The sequence below is a fragment of the Oryzias melastigma genome, linkage group LG20 (assembly GCF_002922805.2).
Source record: "Oryzias melastigma strain HK-1 linkage group LG20, ASM292280v2, whole genome shotgun sequence".
In the NCBI taxonomy this organism is placed as follows: Eukaryota; Metazoa; Chordata; class Actinopteri; order Beloniformes; family Adrianichthyidae; genus Oryzias; species Oryzias melastigma.
Window position 1 is genome coordinate 1,695,908 of NC_050531.1, and position 14,282 is coordinate 1,710,189.

The window sequence follows — 14,282 nt, forward strand, 5'->3', positions numbered from 1 at the left end:
GAATTGATCAAGGTCCTCTGAGAGGGCTATGCTTTGTTGTTTTCAGAGGAGTCCTTTTTCAGAATTGAAATGAAACTCTGCTGGGGGACAAATGCTGCAAACTGGAGAAATGCTGATTGACACTCTGCAATTACTTTTTCTAACCTTTACCCCGAAGAGAAGAATTTTTACCGAGCACCCACAGCTTCAAAAACGCAGATTTGTAAAGATAATTAAAGCGATACGAGCCATGTTTGACGGCTCCTCCACAGGCTGCATCCTCCGACCCCGAGCTCTGACTGTTGTGCTCGGCTGGAAGGAAGATTTCCACCCTCCTCTTTGAATTTCTGTCCTTGTTAGGCCCTTTATGCCACCTTGGATTGAACATTTCGGATAAAAATCATGGCGGTCCAAAGCCTGATTCCTTGACAGAGAATTACAGCCGCGTTTGTCCACATTGCAGAACTTCCACCCAATAAAAGCTAGGAAATTTCAGCTGCTTACATCAGGGCACATGCATGCACATTTCTCTGCATGACGACACAATTCATGGTACTTTTTCTGCCAGATTTCGTACAAAACATCCAGCTAGTATCATGCAACAGATCACAAACGGAGGCTTGTCCTGCAAAACATTTTCTCTATTTACAGGCTTCCTTTTCCTGCTGTCACAAACTGTTCTGGTTCTGTAAATAAACAAGACAAAGTTCTTATAAAGAGCCATATTTTTCCTGTCTTTCAAGTATTTTTTCACAATCGATTTGTTGCTGATGGTTGAAGGCGGTTCGGATGTTTCATTTTGAAGCTGTAATAAATCCTTTTCTTACTTTAAGCTTTAAAATTCTCAGAAAATGTACATTAGTGCATCATTAAAACTGATTCTAGGGTCAAATTTAGAAAAAGGACAAACGACTGAAATTTGTTTCAACAAGTTTAGATTTTGAAAAATTGTCAGTAAACTGAAAAAACAAAAAGTTAACTCTTGAAAATCCTTCAAATGTTGATTTTAATTTTTAAATAAAATACAGCATATTAAGTGTCTTTAAATAGTATATGTTTTTTATTGTCTAAATAAAAAAAAACACGCAATAAATTAGCCAATAACCAACAGAAAAATAAAATATACAGATTTTTATTGTTCCATTTTTTTTATCTGTTGTAAATAAACCATCGACTGTATCAGAGAACTGGACTGAGTGAATCAATGGTTTATTCCGACTCCACTCAAATGAAATCAACTTTTTTACCAGACAGATGCCACCATGCTGGAACCAGAAATTATCAGTGAGCCGTGATTGGCTAGTCTGAGTCATTGTTTCTATAGCAACCACTCTCACTGGGCGTGAGCTTGTTGGACAGCCACACCCCTACCACCTGAACGTGGGCTACTGTCAATTAAACATTTTGAACGTTGGACGTGGGGGCCAGTAGGCTCCACCCACTTTTATTGAAGCACCTGAATGGTCAGTTTATAAGTGGAATATCTTATTCTATGAATAAAATATCATTAAAAAAAGTGAATTATCCGAATTTTTTTATAAATGTGTCAGATCAAGAATGGACATTCTGACCAATAGAAGAAAGTTTTATTTCTCTATTGAAATCAATGGGATTTTGGCTTCTTGGAGCCACTTTGGACACCAGGGGGGAGGAGTCACTTGGTCCAGTTCTCATACACAGTTAATGAAAAAGGTACCATCCATATGCGCCATATCAATAAATTCCTCTCAGTGGGTTTCACACAAGTAGTTGTCTAAAAACATAAAGTCGGTCATAAAATTTAAATAAACTGGTTATCCCTGCCCTTAGACCCTCCTTCTCCGTAGGGGGAACTAAAAAAAATAAAACAGATTCTGGGAAAAACCAGGAGAAGTCCACATGAAGGAAGGATCCTCTCCCAAAACGGACAGTCGATTTACCAGGATCGCTAAAGAAGAATCGACTTATTTAACTCTACAACTATGATTGAATAGTTTAGCAGATGGGACTAAAGAAACAGCTGGGGGTGGGGACGAGCCGGAGACGAGGTCCAAGGCCAAGGACAGGAGCACAGATGAGCAACTTGGAATCTCTCAAGGAGCAACACATGAATCCCACTGCACCAAACTCGCCTTAACATTTATTCAACCAAAGGTGAATACAGATGATGTTTCTGTATCATCTTTGGTGTTTTCTGCTATCATACTAACATGGTCACAGAGACAAACAGCTGTATTATATACTGGATCTCTGTTTGTTTTGTTGGACCTCCAGTTAAGGCCAATGACTGACCCCAGATTGAAACCAATAAAGAGACACAAACGAGGATATTGAGAGTTTGAAGGTGTCGTTGGTGCTTTTCCTCCGCAGTCGTGGCCGGTTTCTATCTGAGATGAATCTGCATGAACGTCCAGATTCCAATAAAATAGAAACAAAATAAGATCTAAACACTAGAGAATTCTCACCTCTTCTACTTTACATTTATATTCTTAAAATTGTCACTTTCAGGCCTTTTATGCTTTCATTTATTTTTTTTGTCAAAAATATGAAAAATGTGGCTTTTCGTGAATTTTTTTCTTCTTCAAAATGATCATGGTCTCCATTACGGTTCCTGTAGTGTGGCTTTCTTCCATGTGACACATCTTAGTTTTGGACAGAAGTTGCCGCACACCTGCTTCAAGTTTTTAGGTGAGATTAAGCTTCAAATTAATTTTTTTTTGGCTTTTGTGTTTTTGTTTCTTCGTGTGATCCAGTCAGAGCGATTTCCTGAAAACAAGCCCAGAATGCAAACAAGCATCACTTTGTCAAGTATTGTGAAATTGTCATGTTTGACAGATAGCCTCTGCTTAATGCACACAGCTCTGTTTCAGTGCATACAGATGGGGAAAAAAAGTCAGGGTTGTCATGGTGACGAATGCTACGGATGTAGCATTCATAGATGGCTGCCACAGCCAGAATTCACACAAATGGGCGATACCATGCTGATGGACACTTTTGGCCAGCAGAGCAAACTCCTTTTCAGCCAATAAATACACACTAATCCCCAGAAAACCTGTCAGCCGGGAATCACTTATTTTCCTGTTTTTCCTTTTTCTGTTACCATATAGAGCTTTCCAATCCCTGACCGGGACAAAAACTACTTTTGTATGTGGTTTTTAGACTTATGCATGATCAGATTGAATGTTTTTTTCTGTCCTCAATTCCTCCATACCTCCACAAATGAACGTCATGCACTGTTGGTTAGAAACCAAACACAGTTTTCCAGGAGACATCATCAGGTTTTCGACTTTCACCAGTCGGTTCTCTTTCTAAATAAGAACAATTATTACTCTGCCGAACGTTCACGGACTCTTCTCCCGATGATCTTTCTCCGTGTCTTGGAGCAAAAGCTTTTCTTCCTGTAGATAAAGAAGAGATTTAGGGATTAGTGATCTTACAGCAAAAAGCTAAACAAGAGCAAAATGAAGCAGGCGTCGCATGGATTGTGAAGAATGATGTAAGCCCAGGCTCACACAACTCCATCCTCCTCTATTTATCTTTGCCTTTGGCATCCACAGTTGTGGGAATATTCCAAGATGATAATCATCGGCAGCTTTAGTTCATCTGCTCCCGTAAAGGAGATCGTCTGAGCGCTGAGGTGGGTTGTCTGAGGAACTGCAGGAAAACGGGCTGGAGTGTCGGGAGACCAGGGATTCATGCTGGTAGCAGAAGCAGAAGGTCGGTCATGAAAATAAACAATAGCTGATTACTAAACTAAACGGACTAACTAAAAGACTCCTTCCTGGTAAGGAAAAACTCCTAAAAAACTGATTCCAGGAAAAAGAAGAAACCTCCGGCATGTCCACCTGAAGGAGAGATCCTCTCCCAGGACGGACAGGAGATTTACCTGGACTGTTAAAGAGGAATTAGCTCTTCTAACTCTACAACTACGTATCTGAGTAGAGTTCAGACACACAGGACTGGCAAACAAGTGGGATTGAGGTCTACGGCTAAGATGAGCCGGAGGCGTGGTCCACGGCAAAAACGAGCCAGAGACGTGGTCCACGGCCAGGAAGAGCCAGAGGCAAAGTCCATGGCCAAGACAACCCGGAGGTGAGGTCCATGGCCAAGACAACCCGGAGGTGAGGTCCATGGCCAAGTCAAGCCAGAGGCGAGGTCCACGGCCAAGACAAGCCGGAAGCGAGGTCCACAGCCAAGACAAGCCAGAGGCGAGGTCCACAGCCAAGACGAGCCAGAGGCGAGGTCCATGGCCAAGACAAGCCGGAGGCGAGGTCCACGGCCAAGACAACCCGGAGGTGAGGTCCATGGCCAAGTCAAGCCGGAGGCGAGGTCCACGGCCAAGACAAGCCGGAGGCGAGGTCCACAGTCAAGACAAGCCAGAGGCGAGGTCCACAGCCAAGACGAGCCAGAGGCGAGGTCCATGGCCAAGACAAGCCGGAGGCGAGGTCCACGGCCAAGTCAAGCTGGAGGCGAGGTCCACAGCCAAGACGAGCCAGAGGCGAGGTCCACGGCAAAGATGAGCCGGAGGTGAGGTCCACGGCCTAGACGAGCCGGAGGTGAGGTCCACGGCTAAGTCGGGCCAGAGGCGAGGTCTACGGAAAAGATGAGCCGGAGGTGAGGTCCACGGCTAAGTCGGGCCAGAGGCATGCTCCACGCCAAGACGAGCCAGAGGCGAGGTCCATGGCAAAGAACGGGAGCACAGACGATCCACCTGGAATCCTAAAATCTCTCTCGCTCCCCCAGAAGGGAGCGGAAAAGAGGAACAACACATGAATCGCACTGCACCAAATGGAAGCACAGAGAGAACTAAGTAAATAGACTCTCATGGATCCAAATCAATGTTCAAGTCCCATCAAAGACTCTTAAAATGGGACCAATACTTCCCTACTTGACCTTCAGCATTAAAGGGTTGGATTTGGGGGTTAAACAGCCATACGGTTCCCGAGTGTAGCTGTGTCTACAGTTCACCACTCCCACAGAGACACAAGTAGACGAGAGACTTTGCCTGGATTTTGTTTCCATTTTTTAATAAATGGTTTGAACTCAGAGCCTGGTTTGTCATTCTTTAAATTGACAGACAAAAAGAGTTTTCATGACTCACTTGAGCCTGGAGTCTTCACTTCAACTTCAAATATACATGAATACATGGAACACGGAACATTTATGGTAATAATATTCAAACCATGAATATCTAGAACCTTCTTTTCAGCCAGATGTTCTTCAGTCTCCTAATAAGCATTAACCTCTGGTGGTTTGTGACTTTTGTTCACCTGAACTCAACTTTTTTCCTTCACTCTTTTTATTTCTCTAAATCCTCATTTATTTTCACAAGTCGGAAAATTGTTCTTCTGACTCATTGACACAAAGTGGATCACGATCCAGAATAAGTTTGTGGCTCTAACAGTGATTTTTAATGATTGTTGTACAGATACCTTAAATACGTAGAGTACACATTATTAAGGAATCACCAACCAGACTGAAGGAGGGAACTCTCTCAGTCGGTCAATCAGGTAAAATATTGAAATTTTAGCCCCGAGTAGTGTAGAAATAAATAATAAAACAACAAAGAAAACAGTTGATTGCGAAAAGTATAATTTATGTGGAAATTAAAAACATACTCTAAATTTGTCTTATGCATCAAAGTATTTTAAGATTTGTTGTTTTTTTTTTAAAAATTGCTGTGATGTTAATTTTAATGATTGAAATTTAAAATTCTTATTTGTTGTCAACAAATGGGAATTCAATAAGTGTTTCTGTGCGTTCTTCAGCCTTTCTAAAGAGAATTCTCCTAAAACTGCGGATGAAACAAACTTTAATGTTTCTGGTGTTTCTGCAGTTGTCCCTCTAAGGACTCATGCTCAGTTTTTGGGTTTTTGTTTCTTTTTCTGATGTCATTTAACCAGTTTACACTTTTTCTAGTTTGTGTGTTTTAATTCTATTTTTATACATTTCAGCTCTTTTGTATCTTGGATTTTTTTTATTATTATTATTCTTTGTATATTTGAATAATTTAAATTCATTTTAAATCCATTGTAAATTGTGAAACGTGTTACCACATTCGGCAGACATCTTCACTGTCCATTAAAAAAAACTTCTTTAAACCCATTTTTATCGCCTGACTTTTGACACTCTGCTCTGCTGGTGTGTTTTACTGTTTTATTGCCTTATCTTTGTTTTTTATGTAATTTATTTGTTTTTTATCTGGAATTGTTTTAAGATTTTAACTGTTGTTTTTTTTTTGTTCTAATTGAACTTTTACTGCGCAGCGCCTTGTTTGAGGCGCCATATAAATCTAATAAACTTAAACTTGAATGATTAAAAAGATATGTGTAGCAAAACATTACTTTTAGAAGAAATAGGAGAGTTTTGTTTAATTTTCTCCTAAATTTCATACGATGCTCAATGGAATCAGTCAAAGATGATTTCATACTTTGAAGTTTGTTGGTTCATGTCTTGCAGTTTCTATTAAAAATGTAAAAATACCTTTTGTCCCCAAGTTTGTGCCGTTTGTGCACACGGGGGCCAAACCGAGTCATTCTGCTGGTTTTCAGACTTCTTTATGTCATTCATGACATTTGTGTAGTTGAATTGTAGTCTTAAAAACAGGATCAAAGGCACTTCTCTTGAGTTTATCGATTTATACCAGCAGACACAATGTTTATAAATTCCTTCTACAAACTCCAAAGATCTCAACAGACACTAAAATATGGAATTGATCCTGATTTTGAGAGAAAACTCGTCTCTTCCTTTGTGTTTCAGGAAAAACGGCAGTCGTCACGAGGATCCAGCCTCTCCGCCGCAGACTCTGCTCAGTCCAGGTGAGGCGCAGCTGATGGACAGCTCTCTCCACCTCCTCTCGGACTCCCCGCCGCACTGACGGGGAAGCGGCAGAGCGAGCGCTGAAGGCTCCTTCTCCCTCCGCTTCCACTCGCCGGGTAGTTCAGTCAACAGATCGTCACGTCACACAGAGAATGAAATCAAAGCCGAGGTGGCTCTCCTCTATCTGCTGTCATTTCTCATTAAAGAGATATGAATCACTCCTGACACCGTGTAATTGGTAAATGGTAATTTCTGAGAGAAATTTCTGGGAGAGTGAGACAGAATCGCACTTTGGATTTGAGATCGGAGAGGATTTTGACACGAAGCTTAGCCGCCTCTTCCTGCTGTCTTTTTTTCTATCTGATAGCCAAGAATTCCACTTGCTGCAGAATCAGAGACGCCGCTTATCTAGGTAGCCTGGAATAATGGCTCCACTGGGTTTTAATATCAGCTGCTATACATCTTTTCTGTGTGGTTTAAACTACGATTTCACAATCAGCTCCAGAGGAAACATTGTCCTTAGTGGAAGACTGTTCCCCTAAAAAAAGGAGAAATGTGATGCTTTCTTGGTTTGTTCACAGGAAATCCAAAGGTTTGAATAAGAAAACAGAGATTTAAAAACCTGATGAAAGCACATATTAATCAACCCAACTGCAGTCACATTCCCTTTAAGAATCTGAGATAAAAAGCCTTGAAAAAGGGGTTGGACTCCAGCAATTAGAGACTTTTTTGCTGCTGAAAACCCGCCGGAGGGAGGACGGCGCTGAAAGGGACCTAATTGGTTTCAGGTTGTGAATCCGTTTCTGTAATTAAGGCGGTACTGGTTGTACACCAGCGCTGCCGTTCTTTTGACACAAACTGGGCTTGATCAGCCGTCGGATGCTTCCGGACGATCCTGGTTTTACTCTCTCCTTTTGTTTTTTTGGTTTTGTGGCGCCGAAGGCCCATGACTGTGTTTGCCTCAAAGAAACCAGCAGAGAGGGGAATTCTGGGAAATAGCAAAACGCTCCTGAAGGCTTCCAGGCGGTGGCGAGTCCCTCATCAGTGGCTGGTGGGACCCGCGGTTGAAGAGAGGGGGGCTCAGACACAGCAGGGGGGCTGTTCTCTGGCTGGGGGCTGGGGGGGGCTCCTGCAGTGGTCCCCCTGGCTCTGGTCTGGGGGGTCCTGGTTGTCAGATTCCATCGGTCTGCTTCTCCGTGGGGGTGTCATGGCGGCCTCTGTCACTTCAGCTTCTACCACATGCTGGATATGGGGCGACCAGGAACTTGTTTACTGTTTTTTTTTTTTTTTACCAACCATTACCAACCATTTTCAAATGGTTGGTATTACTGATTTCAAGTCCCTGATTGGTCAGTTGAACTGGTTTAACTCTTAGCCTGCCTTTAATGGACGGTTATTTTCCACATAAAGCCCACAAACTGACTTAAAAACTTGCATAGTGATGCGTGAACATGAGAATTTTGAATCTAGAAGCCCAGATTGTGTTTTTACGTAGACTTTTCATGGAAGTGGTCACATAAACCTGGATTCTGAGGCCGATGTGAACGAAGCATCACCGGTTTGCCAGTTTTTTATCCAAATACAGCTTATATCTAACAATCAGGGCATTTGTGAGTTAGATATAGGCTATTAGTAAATCTCCAGAGTATGTTATGCCCAAATAAACGTGTGAATTTAATAGAAAAACTTTTTTTTATGAAATATATTTATAAAGTTTGTAAAAGATGTAGAGAAACATTTTAAGGGAACCTGAACTGATGCTTGTATGTACATTTTCTGTGACACATTTGTGACATTTTACTTTTCTACACATCAACACGTTTCTATTCCTCGTCCTTCTTCATTCAACAACTTCTAGCCTCCAATCTAAGAGAAAAGTTTGAAGCGGGCATCACTGCCTCATGCTTCCTTATCACTGCAGGCACACAGCAGTTAATCACTGGCACATGCATTAACCATGTCTGCTCGGTGCAGTTAGCCGGGCTGCAGGGAAGAGCCATCCATCACTGCCTCCTCGGCTGCAGCTGCTTTAGAGGTGAAGAACTGCATTTCATCACAACTACAAGATGCATGCCAACTCAAAGCCCTTTAATGTAATCCAATTAATTTGACTCTGGAGTGCGGCTGGCATTTCCTATTACAAACATGATGCAATGCTGCTATTGTTGTTGGTGAATGAATTGTTACTATTTATGAGAGTTGTTGTGTTTTTGCTCTGATGGTTTTTGGTTTTGATGAGGATTTTGTTACATTTTTAAACCCAATTATCAACCAGCCTGGATAAATATCGACAGCGATCAGAACAGACGACGTGTCTTCATCCAAAACTCACGTTTGTTTGTGCAGAAAGACCTGTTTGGAATATTCCGATGATGTAACCCGTTTATTAATCTCTCCTCATACGAGGCTTCAGCTCCGTCATTTGATCCTGAGGAGGGAAAACCGTACGGAGCCCAGCCAATCCCCGCACAAAGCTGTATTGATATGATTAGGAGTAAATAAAGTAATTATGCATCCAGCTCGGCGAGGCTCTGCATATAAATGGGCATCATCATCATCGGGGACAGTGGAGGAGTTTACAGAGCATTCCTACCTTTGCTAGGAAGAGATTCTGATCTAAATTGATTGCTTAGGAATTATCCAGGATTTATTAAATATTAAGGCATTGACTTCCACTAATGTACATAATTAGGGTTTGTTCAAAGTCAGGGCAAACTTGGCAGAAAATGTGCATGCAAAGTGATTCATTACTGAGCTACTAGTCAACTCATCAAATGTGATTTTCCTTACGTATAACAATTAAGAATGCTTGAGTCGGGCTGATGGAGTAACAGAGTCTCATTACTGAGCTGTGTGGATGAACAAATGCTTCCTGACGTGCAGAAACAAACGCTGCATCTACAGATTATGAACTTCTCACTTCATGGTTAAGATCCTGTTTCTATTGTGGTTTTTCAGTTCAGGTTGAAAATCAAAGAGCAAAATACATTTCTATAATTGTGAAATACTTGTATTACTCCTGTACATACCCAACATTTTACTGGCCTCTTTTGAAACGATGTGAATAATCTGCAAGAGTTTCAAATGAATTAGACCAACTCCAGGCCTCGAGGGCCGCTGCGTCTGCATGATTTCCAGATATCCATATATCTACTCATTACCTGCTTCAGGTGTGTCCAGCCAATTAGAACATGCCAGAGCAGGTATGTTGGAAAACATGCAGGAATGCGGCCCTCGAGGCCTTGAACTGCCTATCGCTGGATTCGATAATAATAATTGTACCGTATTTTCTGCACTATGAAAACAAAAGAACAACAGCACGTCTCATAATCCGGAGCGTTTTACATATGGAAACATTCTGGCTGTGTTCACTGAATTCAACTTGATTGTGACAGGTAAAATGTTGCTAACTCAGCTTACGTGTTGTGGTGTCGGACTGTGGTTTTATTTATTTATTTATTTTTTTTGTTTGACGACCATGGTTGGTTAGCGTAGTCCTAGCAATATCAGGGTGTATTCAGACTAGGAAAATCCGTTGGTTTATATCGAGTCCTGAAGGTTGCGACCAACGGTTGTAAACAAAACTGCGTCACTAAACATCCCCTCAGTCATTGTGTGGTGCACCCAAAAATGTGCATCCACATTTGGTATTTTATTTTGAAAGCCATTCATTTTCCGTAATTAAAAAAATATAATTTAATTTATTTTATACATTGATTAAATGTAGCCTGTGGAAAAAAGAGGGAAGAAAAAGAACATTTAGATGTTGAGTTTGGAAAGCGGAACCTTCGACACTGTAGCAGCGCCTCCAGGTGGCTGAAGACGGGGCAACTTCCTGTTTCCGTCAGAAGAACTTTGGAGAGTGAAGAGAGTGCTCGTGTCGTTCCTGCTCTGAGATTCCTTTTCTTTTTCCAGGTTAGTATCCGGTTTAAAACGGCAACAGAGAAAAGCCATGAGCTTTGGTTTGATTTCTAGTCAATTACCGGTATTATTTGTTTTATATTTTTAATTTCAATCGAGAATCTTTAACCCTTTTTCGGCGAGAACTGGCGGGAAAAGCCAAACGGGAAGTTGCCGTGATCTCGCGAGAGTCTGGATGACGAGATTTGGGTTATGAGCCCGTGTTTTCATGGTGGCCATGTAGGATGGTTACATCTATGGGTTTGCGTAGATTTTAATGACTTTTGTAGAACTCCTGACCTAACTTAAACATGTTTAAAAGTATAATTAAGATAAATAGTTCTTGTAGCAGTTTTCAAAGAGATAGTGAATTATAAAGTAAATGTTATTTTGTTTGTTAATTAAAAGTTGATTTCTAAATATGCAATGTCCAGCATTTATAAGCTAGAATAGCTAAATATTAGTGGAAAGCATTATTTATTTTGTTTGCATTACAATTATTAAAGCCAAGGTGAATCTAACATATGTAAATATTGAATGTTTCTTTTGAAATTAAAATGTAATGTATTAGAAAGGGAAAAAGAACAGAAAATTTGAATAATTATTTATTTGGCACATTATCAGATATTTTAGACTTTTATGGTCAAATTGTACAATGGACAAGTGGATGCACTTGGTAAACAGAAGTGCTTTGGAGAATGAAGAGAGTGCTCGTGTCGCTCCTGCTCTGAGATTCCTTTTCTTTTTCCCAGACACAACATTCTTTTTGTTATTGTGGTCGCCGCACTCGGGACCCGTAACAAACTGTCAAAACAAAAAGATGAAGTTGCGACGGTTTGCCAGGATTTTTCACTTATTCAAACTTTTCATTTTTCTGATGGATTTGAGTGTCTGTATTAGTGCTTCTACAAACGATTATTTTAATAGTCGACGAATCCCAGATAATTTTTTCTCGACACGATTAATCGGGTCAGGCACAAACTGGATGTAAACTAACAAAAAACTAGATGTATAGCATTACCTGTGATAATGTTAGTGAGAATGCTGGAAGCTGAATTTGGCAGCTGAAGATGCTGAAGCTGATAGCCAGGTAAAATTTTAGCTAAATGCGGAATTAGCCTAAAAAACTGAAAAAGCCAAAATTAGCCAAAACGGCTAGCATGCAGCTGAAACATTAGCTAAACTACAAAATATCCTAAAAAACCTGAAAAGAATCCTAAATTATCCAAAATAGCTCACATAATGCAATTATAACTTTTTATTTCACTACACTCTGACTCCATATAATATAAAGCAATGACTAATCGACTAATAAATTAGTCATTGATTGTTTTAATAGTCGATAAGTCGACTAATCGTGGCGGCTCTGGTCTCTATGAAGGCCAGGTTTAACACTTTGTGCTGCAGCTTTGGAGGAATCCTGCTTGACGGTGACTGGGGACGCTACGGCTACAGCTACAGCTACACACGATAATAAGTGTGACGTGTAGATTGTTGGTAGAATCAATGTGGGTCACGTTAAAAGTTGTTTTATTAATTCATCCGGCAACATTTGAATGAGTTGCGGTGTCTCATGTTGTTTTGAAGAGAATTCTGTTAAGGGACGACAGTAGTATTTTTAGGGTGACGTCATGGCAGCAGAATAGTGAGTTATGTGTTTTGGTGGTGTGAAATCAACGCTCTAACAAGTCATCAGTTTGACCAGTCACTTCCTGTGACTGGTCCAACAGGAAGTGAATCAGTGTCTACATTTGTCCGCGGCTCATCAATTCCTAACGTGTTTACATCACGTGAACGCCGCCTACGGTGGCCGTCTGGGTTCAGTGTTTCTGCTCTTGGCTCATTTCGTATTCAGACTGGAATCTCAGAGTGACCTGAAGTTCAGTCCGGTTGGAAACGAACCGGACTATTTGTGCGTATATCTCATGACCAGACATAAAAACATACGTAACTAGATGCCAGGAAGTCTGGCGTGCGTTTGCAGTGACTTCATTGAAAGTGCGCCCCGATGCATCCGGTGTGTAGTCTCCTTTTGTGGTATCGGTCCGTTTATCTCTTCATGTTACGACCAAAGCTGGAATAATTATTGTGAATGCACTAACGTGTCGAACACTTCCAGCATCGATAATGTTTGTCACAAACAAGTTGTAGAGTTACTTCTCTAGCATAAGTAACGTCTGACAGATTGAGTTTTGACTCTTTTGTTTCGCTCCATATTGTTTGGTGCGTCTCATGTACAATAAAAGTTTTAAGATAGACTTTCATTGACATTTCATTTTTTAAAACATCGTAATTCATTTCGTTTTTGTTGTTGTTTAGATGCTTCTTGAATCCTTTGTGCATTACCTTTTTTAAACAATTCAATTTAAATCAAGGCTAAACAAAAAAGATAAAACTCTATCTCTTGTATTCTGACCTCTTTAGAACACAGATGTTTTCAGTTTACTTGGACTGAAGTCGAGACCAACAAAGATGGCGGTGGCGTGGATCGATGGTTGTCGGGCCACACCCTGACCTCTGGACATGGAGGGAACGGGGTCTGACTTGCTGGAATAAAAATCTCAACTTTATTCATCCCAGGAGGGGATATTCCACTGGTTTTACAGCAGTTGTACATAAATTGGTTTCCGTACTGACCCGACTGCTTTTTAAAGCCGCTTTAATCTGAGCATGACGAAGATTTGAACCATGACAGCAGTGACAGGAGGAGCTAATGTCGCCGAGATGAATCATTGGGAACAAAGGACTTAAAAAGACGTCTGAGCTCCTCCTGGAGTCGACGTTTCTCAGAGCTGTTTTGCTGTCACGTCGTTTCTGTCCACATGACTGTGACTAAATCACACTCGGAGTTTTAAGTGAATTGTCTGTGTTCTGGGTTTGGATGGTTGGGCGCTATGGCAACAGAGGCAGAACAATGTTGGAGCGGCTGCTTTGAAGAGCTGAGTGCAGCTTTAGCAGAACACATTCGGAGAAGAAGCTGGCGGCACATAACTCACATTATGGAGCTGGCAAAGGCTGGAGTGCCTTGCTCCTGGTTGTGATTGGTGATTAGCAAATGTTTTTTGTCCCCACCACAGATCTGGGTAATGGGAATGTAGACTTCCCCGCTGGTACTTGGAAGTTAATCACACAACAATGGGGAGCTGAGGAAGGGAAGGAAAGGTAAGGATGAAAAGGAACGGGGTGCAGACTTCACAAGACAAGGCCCCGAGTTTAATTGCGTTTGGATAATCTCATTGTCTGGTGGCCTGTGTGGCTAACTCTCTCCCTCAGAAGCAGGAGTCAGGTTACTTTATAGACTCCTTCAAAGCGTGCAGATGCGGCGCTCTCCATTTATCAGCAGCAGAGCGCCGACGCTTTCTGTGATTTTGTAGTTAAAAGTCATATTGAGTGGAACCTGTCATGGAAGCAGGTTTTTGGAGTTTCATAGTTTATCTGTGGTCTTTTTCAGACCAAAAACTGGTTTTATGTGAAGAGAGCGTCTGTTTTTTTTCTTTTTCCTTTAACTTTAGATAGTATGTCCTGATTTAAACTTCATTTGTACTCTAGATTTTGTGTAGGAACCATTCAAACGTGATCTAAATCGGGGGTCCCCAAACTTTACC

The 14,282-nt window shown here is 41.2% G+C and overlaps 2 long non-coding RNA genes across 2 annotated transcripts in view; one reads left to right on the top strand and one right to left on the bottom strand.

Moving 5' to 3' along the window:
* Window positions 1-2,668: 2,668 nt before the first annotated feature.
* Window positions 2,669-10,678, bottom strand: LOC118600240. Its single transcript, XR_004949854.1, has 2 exons — window positions 10,564-10,678; window positions 2,669-3,356 (listed from the first exon to the last, which is right to left on the bottom strand). It is a non-coding gene; the product is annotated as an uncharacterized LOC118600240 (long non-coding RNA).
* Window positions 10,424-14,282, top strand: part of LOC112150996 — an 18,946-nt gene continuing 15,087 nt past the window's right edge. Inside the window, exons 1-2 of the long non-coding RNA XR_002920051.2 lie at window positions 10,424-10,692; window positions 13,755-13,839. This is a non-coding gene — a long non-coding RNA (uncharacterized LOC112150996). The remainder of the gene's footprint in view (window positions 10,693-13,754; window positions 13,840-14,282) is intronic.